This window comes from Alligator sinensis, unplaced genomic scaffold (assembly GCF_000455745.1).
Source record: "Alligator sinensis unplaced genomic scaffold, ASM45574v1 scaffold1118_1, whole genome shotgun sequence".
Classification (NCBI taxonomy): domain Eukaryota; kingdom Metazoa; phylum Chordata; order Crocodylia; family Alligatoridae; genus Alligator; species Alligator sinensis.
The window spans coordinates 1,986,751-2,002,203 of NW_005842070.1; the positions used below are offsets into that span (position 1 = coordinate 1,986,751).

General features: G+C 45.2%; 1 protein-coding gene across 9 annotated transcripts in view; it reads left to right on the top strand.

Moving 5' to 3' along the window:
• The first annotated feature begins 3,766 nt into the window (after nucleotides 1–3,766).
• CLASP2 (cytoplasmic linker associated protein 2) overlaps nucleotides 3,767–15,453 on the top strand; it is a 216,568-nt gene continuing 204,881 nt past the window's right edge. For all 9 annotated transcript variants that reach the window (XM_025204139.1, XM_025204136.1, XM_025204140.1 and 6 more), the window contains exon 1: nucleotides 3,767–3,821. The gene's annotated coding sequence lies outside the window, so the exon portion shown is untranslated. The remainder of the gene's footprint in view (nucleotides 3,822–15,453) is intronic.

Consider the following 15,453-nt stretch of genomic DNA (forward strand, 5'->3'; position numbering starts at 1 on the left):
CGCATTGTGTTAGCTGTTCTACAAAGGCAAACTATGAGGCAGCCCCACTCCATGACTAATTCTCATCTCAGGACTCATCTTTGTTCTCTGGAGGCAGGCAATAGCTGCTCCCACCAAAGCGTGTGTGCATCCACACACTTCTAGTAGTCTGTTCCCCATCCCAAACTGGGATCCCTACCACCCAGCTTGCCCACCCCAGCAAGACTTTAGCTCAGAGGTTCTCAGCCTTTTCAGATGGGAGGCAGCCTTCATTGGACATACATGTTAGCTAATAAAAACCTAGGATTCCGGACTAGCCGAGAGACTGACTTGACACCTTGTTTGAGGAATGACAGAAAGGCTTTATTTAGTACAAGTATTCAAAATCAAACGAGCCCTAACCAAAGTGAAGTCCAGTACCTGCTTGTCAGTGCTGCATTTAGGCACAAGCTAAGTAAGCTACAGCTTAGGGTCTCCCATTATGAGGGACATAAATGACGTGTGCCCCTGGAGGCTGGGGGGGCATGGCGACCACCTGCAGATGGTGGCAGCACTGTGGTGGCGGCGAGCGGGGACTGCCCACAGGTGGCCACGGTGACAGCCTGAGCGGGGACTGCCCACAGGTGGCTGTGGCAGTGTCAGCGGTTGGGGGGGAGGCTGGCGAGCAGCAGGAGGCAAGCGGGAACTGCCACCATCCACGCTGTTGGCAGCAGCCAATCTCAGGGGGGGCAAGTGCCCCTCCATGTGTTGCCTATGATAAAGGGCCTCTAAATGCAAAAAAAAAAAAAAAAAACCAGTAAAACCTCACAAATCTGGCATGCTCAGGACCAAGCACATGCTGGAGATTTGAAAATGTTGTGTTTTTTTAAACGGGCACTGCAGCTGGTCATAGAGCTGGGGACAGGTGGGGGGTAGTGGCAGCCAGTCCCAGAGCACCATTCACATGCAGAACAATGTCACGGGGTGTTTAATGGAGGCAGCAGCAGCCATATGCAAGCTTCCCCCGCCACTTCTGGGCCGGCAGGGAAGAGTGGCATTTTTTTGGTAATGCTAAGGGGCCTTTTAAGATTGACATAGTTTAGGGCCCCAGCATGTCATAATCCAGCCCTGCTGCTCGTTATTGGTTATCAGAAAGTTCCAATTTGAATGAATTACCTCAGTGACAAGAGGTTATCTTCAGTGACAAGAGGTTATCCTCAGTACTTCCTCAGTGACAAGAGGGTATCCATTTCTACTAAGTTTGGAACGTATCAAGAAACTGATTAACAACCAGGAAAAAAACCAAGGTTTTGGGGAGTGTCCTTGGAAAATCAAGGGACCCACTAGTCAAAACAGAAGTAAATCAGGAGGAGACATCTATTACATATGGAGAATGACTCTTCCTGTACATAACATGAGTTAATTGCAAAAGAAGTATTTACTAAACTAATTAATCAAGGATATACATTTCACACAGTGACATACCAGACAACTAGAAGCCTGCTTAAAATCATCATAAAGATAATAAGATAAGCTGGAAGGGATAGCTCATTATTTCTTCTCAGATGGCCTAGCCATGAACTCGCATCCTCTTGCACTATGCAGTTAGCATCAATATTTTGTGTTTTAATTTTTGTGAGTAGGCCCCAGTTTAGCATGAGTTTCAGAGTCAGCAATAAGAGGTTTTTAAGGTTTCCAAGATTTCCATCCTCAGAGGTTTTGAAGACTGGGGTAGACAAAACCTTGGCTGAAATAATGTAGTTGGGAATAATCCTGCTCTGAGCAACAAGTTGGACTAGAATCAGCGTTTCTCAACTTGTGGGTCACAACCCAAAAGTGGGTCGCAAGAATATACGAAAGGGTTGTGAACAAACTTAAAAAAAATGGATCAACAAACTTTAAAAATGGATTATCCTTTAAAAGGAGAAAAGTGTGGGAAACTAGCTTTTCCCTTGTAGGCTGGCAAGTTCCAGCCTGTGAGGGGCTGCTCAGGGCCCATGCCACTGGTGCCGCCTGGGTTGGGGGGGGGGGGGGGGGCCCCCCCCCCCAAACCCCCGCCCCTCATACTTACCAGCTTGGAGTCAGCTGTAGCTCCCTGCTGCAGCCACCGGCTGAAGTTGCTTCGGGGAGTGGCTGCAGCTGCTTCTGGGAGCGCAACAGCACTCGACTCCCTGGCTTGTGGCATTGCAGGGGGGCACCAGCACTCCTGCCTGCCCATCGCCTAAGCGTCGAGTGCAGCCAGTCAGGAAGTGGACCGGTGCTCAGGGGGTGCACATGCTCCCCTGTGCATCCCCTATGCGTTGCCACAGCCCCCCACACACCCCCTCTGCCCCTCCCACCCCTATGCTCCACACACTGGGGGGTTGGGGCCTGGGTGAGTGAGGGGCACTGCATTGCAACTGACCATCCATGTTCACAAACAGGTCCTGGTGCAAAAAAAGGGTTGAGAACCGCTGGACTAGATGACCTCCCGAGGTCTGTCCAAAACAAGTTTTCTATGATTGTGCATGTTTGTCTGCCATAGTTCAGATCTCACACCTCCCTGATGTTACCTCATCATCCCTGCACCTTTACCATTTTTAAAGGTAGGCCAACAACTCTAAAAGGGTGGTCTGCACTGCACTGGCAGTCCTTGCCTGGTTGACCTGGGCCTTTCTTGTTTTTCATATTGCATCTGCATGTAAAATGTTTTTAAACCTAATTTCATGGACCGGAAACTCCTTTCTCTTGGCAGTACTGTTTTTATATCATCAGAGTTCATTTGTATTTGGTTCTATCAGTATGATACTAGTTTTATGCCAGTTGAGAAAATCACCGCCTCCGTTTTTGCCGGCCAATGAAACTGGTGGGGGCGGGGAAGGGCGCACTTGAGTTCGTCTGGGCCCGAGCAGTGGCAGAACTCTAGCACCACCCCTCACCGACGCTTCCCTATGACGTACAAGGGCGCAGCCCGCCCCGCCCCCAGCGCTCTAGGGGTGGAGTGAAGCGGTGCGGGGCTCGGTGGTGCGCGGGGCGTTTGAACGCAGCGCCGGCCGTGTGCGCCCGCCGCGCTGCCTGAGAAACCCAGCCGCTCCTTCCAGCCTCCCCGCACCCTAGTCGCACGCTATCCTACTCCACGCTTCTAAGCCACCCTATTCCTGCAGCCCAGGTCCAAGCGCCCTAGACAGGCACCACAGTAGACGCCATTCGTAGAGAAAGACCTCGCTTCTTCGAGAGCGGAGCAGCCGCGGCCGTCTGGTGCATGCGCACATCACTCGCAGGCGTCACTTACGGCGCAATCTCCTAACCCTCGGCGCAGGCGCCACCAGCATAGGGCTATTTTCGCGAATACACACACCGGCACAAGGGGGAGGATGGGTATGGCGTCGCATCCTACCCCGCCCTCGCGCATGCGCAGTGCTTGCACCGGCGGAAGGCGTGGGGGGAGTGTCGCGTTGGTCGCCCGCGCCGCGGCGAGGGGGCGGGGTCAGACGAGGGGGCGGGCCGTGGGAGAGCGGGGCCGTGGTGAGAGGAGGAGGAGGAGGAGGAGGAGGAAGGGGGGCAGGGCAGGGCAGGAACGCAACTTCCACGGGACGGAGGTAGCGCGAGGCCCTCCGAGACCCTCCCCCACCCCCTGCCTGCCCGCGCGCAAGGGGGGGGTCCCGCGTGCGCTCGAGGCGGCTGGCGCCCGGGGTCCAGCCCCCTTCCCCAGTACTTCAGTGAGCAGGTGCAGCAGAAGGACGTGGCCCGGCGGCTGCAGGTGGGCCAGGAGCTGCTGGACTATGTGAGCGAGCCGAGCCGCTCGCCCCACCTGGAGCACGACCCACAGCGCCTTGACGTAGTTGTTAATGAGCTGGCGGCTTGGCTCAACTCCAGCAATTTTAAGAAGAGTGGGTGCTAGGGGCGGCCTGGGGGGTGGGGCTGCCCTCACCCTCCCCACTTAAAAAAGTGAAGGGAAAGCATAGAACTGCAGACAAGGGGGGGGTCAGGAGATGTTGCTGCTGCCCCCTGAAGGAGCCAGGCCTCTTGCCCCCTTGAGAAGTGAGGCTGGGCTCTGTTGCTGATCACCTGGGGGGACAGGGGGAAAACTGGGGCCACATCTAGGATCATCTTATTTTGGTGCTGGCAGCTTTCAAAGGAGTCAGGAGATGCCCAGTGCCCAGGCAAGGTCAGTGGGGGCTGGGGGCACCCTGAGCGCCTAACTGGTTTTCAAGGTTCTTTGGGTAAACCCAGTATCTTTCATTACACCAACTATTTATTTAGTCAAATAAAAGATATCAGACTTGCCCAACAGCCCACACCCCAGGTTTCAGAATTGTCCTGATGGGCCAGTCTCTCTCAGCTGCTTTAGAAAGCCTAGTTGTACTGTTGTTTTCCTCCAAAGCTGTCTCATTTACACACAAACTGCATTTTTGTCAACTCCCTCATTTTGATAAGAGTCTGGTAGTTCTTGGAAAAGGTACTGAAAAATCCCCCAATCCAGCCCAAAGTCAGGTTTTTTACTAAGATGTATACCTTCCCCTCTGGGGTCGGGAATCCAAACACACAGCCCTGAGATTGTCATGATGTTTGTCAGCCTCCTCCTGGCTGTAGCTAAGCTGGCAATGTACCTGACCAGGAAGGAGGCTCTGGCTGGGAGGATCTCCTGGGACTAAGGGGGACACTGTTTTCCTGTTTGTTCACATTGGGCAGAGTTTTGCTGGGCAACGTCTGCTGGCTCCTTGGATTCCTTCGGGATCTGGTGGGTGCTGTCCAGTGACAGTCTGCCCGCAGGCATGACCTGGCCAGGGACAGGAAAACAGCCCACAAGGATCCGCTCAGCCAGAACCTCCTCCCTGGTCAGATGCTTTGCTCAGCATCCATCTTCAGCATGCTCATTTTGAACCGATGACCTCCACTACAATCCCTGTTTTGCCTTTTAGTTGTCCCAAGCAATCAGTGAAGTGTCCTTTGTGGCCCCCTTCGTCAAGGGGGATTGATAGCTCTCCTTGGTGGGCTTTGGCCCACGTTCCAGAATAGCTTCTCAAAAGGCCTGTGTCACAGTGGCAGAGAGTAGGTGCTGAAAGGAAAAGTGAATGACCAGGGGGTTATGACCACTGGGGTTTTCCCACTGTTCCTGTTTCACTTGCAGTTTCTCTCATTTAAAGTATAGACAGTTCTGATTCAGGGCTATATCCTTAAATCTCTTGTTCGATAGTGACTGATGCCCCTTTCCTCCAAGAATTTGTCCCATCTCTTTTTTGAATTTGGCTAAATTGTCAGTTTCCACAAGAATTCCACACTTTAATTACACGCCTGTGAAAAAGAACCACCTCTTGTTAGATTTTACCCCTCTCACTGTCTACATCTCCTTTGCATGCTTGGACCTCTGTGTTGTTAGGTGCTTCCATTGTTTTCATTTTTTATTCCCCCCCGCCCCCCCCCCAGTTCCACCTTAAAGTGCTCTTTCACGGGAGGGACACTATTCTCTCTGTCGTTAGAGGCTTTTATGAGGGCACAGCTGTCTGAAATGAATGGCTGCATTTTGAAACAAGCTGTCCCCTGCATGGTCTGTGGGAGAGGTTGCATTGGATCTTGTATTGACCTGGGAATTACTTGGAGGTCGGGGGAGGGAGGTGTTGGTTCCAAGTCTTTTGTGCGTTTTTACCTGATTTACAGGGAAGGGCTAATGACTTTGGGTGATGGAGGGGTGATATTGGTTTGTTCTCTTGCTTTTGGTTAGTCAGTAGATGGACAATGTAGCTGTGTTGTCAAGAGAGGTAGGTAGCTGTGTTAGCTTGAAGTCAGTCATAAGGCAGGGTAGATATGCACTTCTGTAGACTAACTAAAATATATGTCAGAGACAAAGCATAAGCTTTCATGAGTCCAAGTTCATTTTTATTATCTAGGACCAACTTGTTCAGTTCAGCAGTGGCTGTGCAAGATGGAACTGGAGTTGCTTTGTACTCTAGTCATCTGGTGGCAGTGTTGTTACATAGTGCTGGACTCTGGTCTATTAATTAACTATAGGAAGTGTTTTCCTCAGGAGCAGTCTCATGTAAAAATCATTGCTTTGCAATAATGGCTAACATTTGTAAGTCATCTTGAAGTACAACCTGGATTAATCCAGTTTTTGGGTAGGTAGAGCTCTAAAAGTTACAGTTCAACACCCCTGTCTAAGCAGTTGATATATCATTTTTATGAAGCTAGCATATATTCATGAAGCTTGTGGCTTGTATGCTTCATAGGCTCATGGATTTTTCAACATGTAACTACTTTGGTGATTAAGCACTGAAAAGAGTCGGCTTCAAATACACAGGTTTCCCTATACCACTTATATTTGGAAGAACAAGACTTACTACAAAGATAGTTTAGACATGGTTGTTTATTTAGTGAGGGTTTAGCATAACTAGCTGTTCTTCCTCTTACATTCTTGAATTAAGGGCAGGTATTACATAGTGAAAGCTGGGTAGATCTGGAAAGTTTGAATGAGGAGTAGCTGGTCACACATTTGTATCAGTAGAAGACCATTAAAAAGGTAATTTCTCATTAAATGACAAAACTGCCTCTGCATTTTTTGTAAGAACATATACAGCATATAAGTAACACTTTTTTTTAACTCACTTTTTTCCTATGTCAGTATGTTCTGTTTGCTGTTGCTGTTCTGATGATTACAGGTGCCCTGTTCTTTAAGACTGGCAGAGAGGCAGAGAACGTATCGTAGCGCATATGATCTAATACTGCATTAATAAAATGGTCTCACAGTTATATACACTTCGGTAGTGTTCTGTGTAGCCTGATATGAATGTTTTGTTTTTCACTTCCTATGCGTACATAACTTTCAATGAAAGTTTTGTACACACAGAGAACTGATTTTTCCAAATCCAAGATGGCTTCAAATTTAAGATGATACCCCCTTTGTTACATTCTATACATGGACATGTATAAATGTGTTATAATTTTCCATGTATAGAATCCAATTAGTGGAAGGTCATCTTAAATTTATTCCCCCCTTGCTCCTGTGGTGGGGAAGGCAGTGGTGGGAGGTAAAGGGACGGACCCACTCTTCTTGTTCACTGTCACGCTCCTCCCTGTCACCTGCCCCTCTGTGCCTCTACCCCTGCCACTTGCCTTGCATACTTGTGTATGGTCCCATGCCTGATCTCCCCTTTAGCCTGCTCCCTGTACCTTCCCTTTCTTCCCCCTGCCCCCCAACCTTCTGCTGCTGGTGACTGCTCAGCAGTTTTGGCCTGGCCTAGGTCATGCTGGTCAGAGAGGAGGTGGCAGCTCCTTACCAGGCCCAGTTGGGGGCAAGGGGAAAGTCTGCAGTTCCCCTCCCCTCTGTTCCACCCAACTGCATGCCCCCTCCCCGGCCAAATGAATCTTTTTGTGGCAAAAGGAAAACCCAGATCCCTGCTTATCTTGAATTCAAGGGGCTGAAGCTGGACCTGAGCCACTGCCTGCCTCACCGCTGGAAAAACATGGATTTTCTCCTTTAAAGGAGAAAAACGCAGGAAACTGTGGATTTCACCTTGCAGGCTGGTAGATTTCCAACTGATACTTGTATAAATAGTGTTGTTCCATTTCAGTTGTGGAAAAATGCAGATTTTGGGAATTTTTTTTATTCGTGACTTTTGGATTTTTTTTAACAGAGAGAACCAAGATCCCTGAAAATGAGGCTTTTTCCCTCCATGCTGACCAGGGGGTGTGGGGGGGGGGCGGGGTGATGCCTCGTGTTGGAATCAAATAAACACTGTCAATTCTTAGCTTCAGTTTAGTTAGTAAGTTCCAAAGTATTTTGTCTAATGATTGTAAGAATAAAGAAAAGTATTTTGTCTAATGATTTTAAAGGTATTCAAAAATCTTCATTGTTTTAATTTTGTTCTATACCTGTATTTTTTTAAAACCTCTTTTTTCCCAGTTCCCCTTCATTACACAAAAACAACCAAGCAGGAACCAGAAAAAACCTTATATAGTATGCTTATTTGATTTTGCTCTAAGTATTCTACTGCTTTCTAGAGCTCCCAGTATGGCAATTGTTGTCAGAAAGGGACAAGGTGTAGATTATTGGACAACTGGTAATAATATTGAAAGTGATTGAGAAGTGAAAGTGTTCTTAGTTAACTGTTTTTAATTCAACAGTTTGAAAGTATTTTAACACCTGTTTAACATAATTGACTAACATTTTGGATGAAATGCAGACACGGTTCTTTTGGTGAATCTGATATCTTTTATTAGACCAGCTTAAATAGTTGGTCTAATAAAAGATATCAGATTCACCAAAAGAACCTTGTCTGCCTATGTCCTTAGACCAACATGACTGCAAACCTCTGCCCCTGGAATTTTGGATGAAAGACAGTTTTGCTTATGTTCAGTACGGCGGCCCTTCAGATAAGTGTTTGTTCTTGGTCATTTTCTAGCCAAAGTGTGAAAAAGGCCTGATTGTGTTCTTGAGACTGAAGATAAAAGGAGAAAAATCAGGTAGTATATAAGTTTTTCTACAGGCATCCTAATAAGAGGAAAACAGTGCAAACCTGTTTTCTAAAAAATCTTTATAGGTTAATTTTCTTAAATTCCTTTGAGGTACAGAATTTAAACTTCCTTGTCTGTTAAAACTACGGTCTATCTTTTCTTTAGGTTTTTTAGCTCCAATATATAGGGATGTACTGGAATCACAGTTTTGTGATTTTAATGGAAAATGTGGAATCGGGCACTTCCTGTGAATATCCGAGAGAACCTTGAAAAAGGAACCCTGCAAAAAAGCTGAGAAAAGGAGGGCTCTCAAAAAAAATAAAATAAAAGGTCCCTCCCCCCAGCCTGCTGATTGGGTTAGAGGGCTGCTTCTCCTGCAATAAGTGGGTGCTGCAGAGGGTGGGGGAAGAGGCTGAGGGTTGCAGAGCAGGGTTAGGGCAGCAGAGCCCAGCTGGGGAGTGGGGCAGCACAGTGGTTGCGGTCTGTCCTTGCATCCCCTTGGGGCTAGGGAAGGGCTGTGGGGACAGTGTGGCTGGGCTATGGCAGGAGGAGCAGGGCTAGGTTGAAGGGAGCAGAGTTGAGCTGTGGGGGGCGGGGAATGTTCCCTGGATGGGGAAGGTGGGGGTGGGGAGGGCACACCCTGCTGGGAGGTGGTGGTGACCTGTACCTGTTCGGGAAGGGGGTGGGGGAGGCACTTATTTTTTTCCCCCTCTATGCAGGTCAAGGCCAGGTGGGGAGCACAGCCAGGCCCGGCCAGGGGATAATGTGGAAGTGGCAGCCCATGTATCTGCCTGCAATCTGTCCATGAAATTGGAGTCCCAGTGTCTCAGCAAGCCTGTGAGATTTGGCCCTGGGTTCTGCGATTTGAGTATATCCCTACCAGTTTTTTTTAATCTGCTATAAGGTTTGAACCTGGGCACTTCCCAGAAATACAAGTTTTCTTCTCTTGAGGTAAATGAGAAAACATTTTAATTGAATGAGCATTGATCAGTTGTTGTTGTTGTTGTGAGAGCCAATGATGAGAGGGGAATAAGGTTATGCTTACTAAACCTGTGATGTTATATGGTTACGTGCATTATTTTAGGCAGGTTCTGAGAAATCTACTTGTCTCTTAGTTTCTGGTCAGTGGAAAGCTTAACTTTTGAGTAGACAGTGTGAAATTAAAATTTCTAAAGAACTTGATATTTTGCTTACAAAACGTTTCTAAATCTTATAATTATGAACATAATGCAGTGGTGAACTAAACATAAACTTATTGATGGATTCACAAATCCATCGGTAATTCCAGCATGGTGGGTGCTGCATCTACAGAGTAGAATTTGCAAGTGAGTGGTCATCTTTCTGGAAGCGGTGATTTTTGAAAAGGACCCTGTTGGTTTCATGCTGCTGCTGCTTGAGAAAACAGTTCCAGCACAGGCTCCGCAACAGTGTCTTTTGAGCTGGAAGTTCTTCTTTTGGAACCTCAATAGTGCAGATTCTATAATGTACTTTACATTGATCCTGCTTTCATGACGGATTTCTCTGGACTCCATGGGTCATGGGAAATTATCCTTCTACTCTTTTGCCCAGGATCCTTGCACCACAAAGAAATGCTCTGGTATACTTTAGATGCCTGGAAAGCTCTCACAGTATGTATTCAGTCCCTTAGGTTTGAGACAGCATCTTTCTGCAAATGCAGTAGCATCTCATACAATAATCTCTTAAAGCAAACCACCTGATCGCTACTTCATGTATTCTCCAAATTGTACAGACTGAACAACCCATGTAGCCTTCATCACTCTGTTTTCATAGAAATCTTTCACTACTAATAATCTTGCCACAGGCCATGTTATTCACCTGGGTACAGCCAGGACATCATTTTTGACTTTAGGGTTTCATATTTGTAATTGGTCTTGTCATTGTAGTTAATCTGCAGTTCTGCGATGATCCTGTTCATTCTGTATTAAGTTTTATTCTTAATGTACCAAGAATATCTTGACTGAACACAAGAGGCAAGGCCTTCTGTGATGCCTCAGCCTGTCTGCTTCTCTTTTAGACCTGAGGAAGAACACTTGATGCCCAGAAACTTGTCCAGGAGCTCTCCCAACTATACAATTGGTACAATAATTGATATAACAGAAAAGCCTCACCTCTTGACATTTCCTGGATTGTCATGGCTACAGCAAAGCTCTAGCCCTACTTGACTGAACACAAACAGCGAAACATGTCAGCTGAAGAAATGATCAGTTTTATGCAGTTTTCAACATAAAACAGCACTGTTAATGAGTTGTAGTCGTTGTTATATTTGGATTTTTTTGAGAAGGACTTGTAATCTTCTCTTAAACACATTTTCCCTGTAGGAAAATAACTTATCCTCTAGCAGGACCCTCTTTCTGCTATGTGAGCAGTTGGACCTAAATAGGGTCTTATTGTGGGAGGTCTGTTATTTGGGTAAGTGGTTTTCATAGTCATTCCTTTTTAGAAGCTCATGTGTTCTTCTAGTTTTTTTCCCTCTTTCATATTAGTAGTGAAAATAGCCTGAAAAATATGGATGAACTGTACTTGGCTTTTGCCTTTGACCTTTTCTTAACCACAGCAACACTTCTCTTTTATTGGGTAGGGATGTTCAGTGTCACACACTGCATTATTTCTAATATGGTAAATCTGAAAAAAAAAATTGTCTTTATATGCCTTGATGATGGTCTTGTGGATTTTGTAGTTTATGAATAGTTAATCTCAAACAGCATGGAGCTAAGCAGCAAGCCTTAGTAAATAAAGTATTTACCCTGAAAGCTTTTGAGCTAACTGAACAGAAGTTTTGAAATGGAATATAGTACCCTATAGTTCTAGAATCAGACCAAAACAGTAGAGTTTGATGGTGAGGGAAAAACTGCTGTGTTGGATGGTGAGGGAACATAAGCTGCCTTGCATATTTTGTTTTTCTTTCTTTCAGAAGATGAAAGTGAGTCTTAGTTCATGATTTGCAAACTGATTGTTATACTGGAGGGCAAGTTAAGGGTTTTGGAACTTCTTATTTCAACACTGTACTACATTGTGAGAGAATGAATATTCTTGGATTGCCTCATTTCAGGTCTTTACCCAAGTGGTACAGGGAGAAGGGTCAATGATAAGGGAAATGGGGAGAGAAGAAACCAAAGAAGTGGACCAGTGCTTTGTAACCAATAGGAGAAAGTGTCAGAGTAGTGAATCTAGGTAGAAGTGCTGAATCATTAGATCCTTGATAAATCAACGGTAGAAGAATTTGTCTCCAGAGGAACAGAACAGAAAACAACAAGGGCATTAGTTCAGAACGCAAGTAATGTAAATCTCAGGAAGTAGCTACTAAGAGTGGCTTAAGCCGGTAAGGATTTTGTGGGTGATACCTTTTATTAGATTAACTATATAGCTGAGGGGATATAGACAAGCTGAGAGAAAAAGCAGGCACAGCTTAAGCTATACACCAGATAGAATAAATGCTTGAGCAAAACTCCAGTGTAAATAAAAGCAGGATATAAGAGACATCAGGCAGTTAACAGACAAGAGAAATGCACTAGAAAGGATAACCTGATAAGTGGAACTAATTAGCCTCTAACCGTGTCTTTACATGTGCTGGGGGTGAGGAGTGGTGTTTTAATGAGAGCAGCTCTCGGGAGCCGCTCTAATTAAAATGCCTGCAGTGTCAGTGTTCTGCACTTCAAAATGACAGTGTGGCTGCTTTAACTAAAGCTCAATTCGACGAACTTTAATTAAAGCACCCCACCACCATTTTGAAATGGTGGACATGGGGACGCTGAGTACACATGACAGCAAGGCTGCTGAAGCGTTCTAATTAGAGTGCAGTGCAGCAGGCATTGGGCACATGTATAGATGCCCTAAGGTGCCAACCTGCCATGCCTTTTACCTGGTAAGTAGAAGACCAAGACCATTTAAAAGGGGTCATTATCACCTGTGGAGTCCAGAGATTAGTGGATCAGGTAGACTATAATGGGCCATGAACTCCATGTCTGTGTTAAGCCTATGGTCCTTAATGTCCAGACATGGTTTTTGTTTTTTTAATATTTTGCAAAATTTCCTCCAACCCAAGACTTGAGGTCAGAAAGGGAGTGGCTTTTTTTTTTTTTTTTTTATGAAGAATGATCTCCTACCTGTACTCTGGCTTCTCTGTCCTTTTAGCTTTCTTTCTGTGATCATTCATTCTGGTGGGTAGCTTGTATAGTTTCACCAATGTAGTTTCTGTGAGAGTATTTGGTGCACTGGATGAGGTATACCATATCGTGGGCTAGACTTGTAGGATCTGTGGGCTATGATGGTTTCCTTGTGGGAGGTTTTGGTAGTTGTGACATTTAGAGATAAATTGATAGGTTTTTTTGTAAAGGCAGGACTCACTAGGTGCCTGTGGAGGCAGCTAATGCCCTTGGCAAAGTTAAAGTACTGTCTGGAAGCCAGGAACAGGTGTGGGGAGGGAGAGTAGGGGGCCTAGGAATATTTTCCTCAAGATTTGATCCCTTTTGTGAGTTTTTAAGAATGGAGTGGAAGGTGATACCCAAAGGTGTCTAGTGAGTGGGGGAAGAAGAGGAGTGGGGTTCTTGTGGTAGGTTCATTGGCAAATGCATAGTAAGTAGAGAGGACAAATTTTAGAAAGGGTGGGTACCGGCATCAGGTTGGTGTGTACTGTTCATTAGGGAAACAAACAAAAAAAAAGTTCTAAAAAAAAAAAGGGAAAGTGAATAGGCTGTGATCAGCATAAATTGGAAGTTTTTTATAATAGTAACTTAAGGTAAACTAAGGACACCAAAGAGAAGAATGTGACAGTCAGATGATACAATTGTTCAATAGAAACAAAAAAAAAAAAGCTGTTTTAAAATGGGGGGAAGGTAGGGGGCAAATAGACTATGATCAGCATAAATTGGAAGTTATGCACGATAGGAACTTAAGGTAAACTCAGGACACCAAAGAGAAAAATGTGTCAGGCAGATGGTAAAATGAGCTACAGAACCTCACAAATTTTGGATGTGGCTAGAGCTCTGAGTTTTATCTACACAGAAATAAATGTTTGAGATGATCTTTGTATTTGTAGTCTACTCCAAAAAAAATTAAGGCTGCAGCAATTCATGCTTAGAGATTGTTGAGATTTATTTTCAGATTGCATTACTCTTATTAGAAACACATTAGTCATATGGAACCAATACAAATTAAAGTTTACCCTATTAATTTTACTAGCTTCCTTTTCAAATATTTAAATTTCAGAAGTTTGTGGGTTCCTAATGCATGCTTTTACTAAGCGTTATACCATACTGTAGGACTACTCTTTGTAGATATGTCTTTGTAAAATCAGTACTTCAGTCAGTATTTGATTAAAATTCTAATCCCTGCCCTTTCTACTTAGGCAGACAAGGTTCTTTGGGTAAATTTGATAGCTTTCATTAGACCAACTATCTCTTTCAAGTGGCAAAATTTGATATCTTCCACGTTACAGGGGTAGCTTAAAAGATACCAGATGTACCCAAAGAACCTTATCTGCTTATGTCCTTAGACCAACACGGCTACAACCTATACCATTTTAATTGGGTCATTCAAGTGTTTCGTTAGTAGAACACTGGCTGCGTACAAAGGTTCCACTGCGGGAAATGATTCCACCATTGGAAATCGTTCTGGGGGAGGGTGCAGTTCAGACAGGGCAGTTACAGACTGAATATCTCCTCTGCTCCTTGCCAAGACTGGGATGGTCCTGGTCTGGGGAAAGCACAAGCTATTCCAGTCCTCCCATTCCTGGGGAAACTGGAGCAGTGGGTCAACCCCCCTGCCCACTAATTACACAAGAGACTTTTGTGATTGAAGGAGGTAGAGCACTTGCAGTGCTCTTCTTGGGCTTGCAGTGGTGCACAAGAACTCAGCAGACAATGCAGTATATCGAAGCCTCTCACCCAATTCTCTCTTTCAGGACTCTGGTGTTTGAGAAGTCGGCAGGGAGCAGATGGCAGCTGCTCCAGCTGCCCCTGTGCCTTCTCCAGACTGGAGTGACCCTGGTCTCTGGAAGGCACAGGAGCCTTTCCTTCTAGTTTCACTCCTCCTTCTCCCCCTGGAGGAGTTAAGCAGCAGGGAAGTGTGCAGACATCCATTCTCCTAATGGAAGCTCTTCCAGGAGCAACCTCTTCCTCTTTGGAATAGGGTTATTGTTCTCTCTGAATGACCATTATTGCTTCTGGGAGGACAACCTGGAATGTCTGTACACTTGTGATGTCTACTGGCAGAGCAGCAATTCTTCTGGTAGAAATGGAGTGTCTGTACATTGCCACAGAGGCTACCACTCAAAGAAGAAAAAGGCTTTTTGTACTGACTGTTTTACTATCTTCCCAATGGTGTTGATGGGTAAATAGGCACTGTTGGCTGCTTCCTTCAGAGCAGTAAATTAAATGCAGGTGAGAAGCAAACAAATGTTGTGCCTAATTTTTTATTTCTCATAGTAAGGATCCACTGATCTCAGCATATATTCCCCTTGAGCACTTCTGTAGAATGAATTTTTCTTTCTTATGTTCACGTGTCACAAACTTCCATGCAAAGCTAAAATGCTTTTTATTTATTTGTGTTTTGTATATTGTTTTTGTTCACTTTATAATTCTTTTAGCTTGTCTTTCTTCAGTTCTGGAAATTATCATCTTAGTAGTCTGTGGTTAGTAAAACAAACATGCCAGTAGGAGGATCTTGTAGTTTCAAAAGAAGTGAAATTTTGGTCCAAATATGCAGAATAATTGTGATGCACAAAGAGATTCAACAAAATTTGATTAACTGTTAACACACTGATAAAATTATAGGCCCTGCTCTTCCCCTGGTTTTATTTGCAGGCTTCTCCAGTAGTTTCAGTGTAGGATTTGGCAGTGCACTGACTGTTGTAAGGAGAGTGTTTGAGCTCTGAACAGAAATTTATTCAAGTTACTAATTTGGTCATGATTATCTATAGGCTCCCCCTTCTCCCCTGCTTCCAGACCTTTCTCTTATTCTTGTAAAACAAGTATGTTTTTCAAATGCCTTCATTACTTTTCCCCCCCCCCCCCCCCACCCCTCTTTTCAGAGACTTTCCTCCTTTTT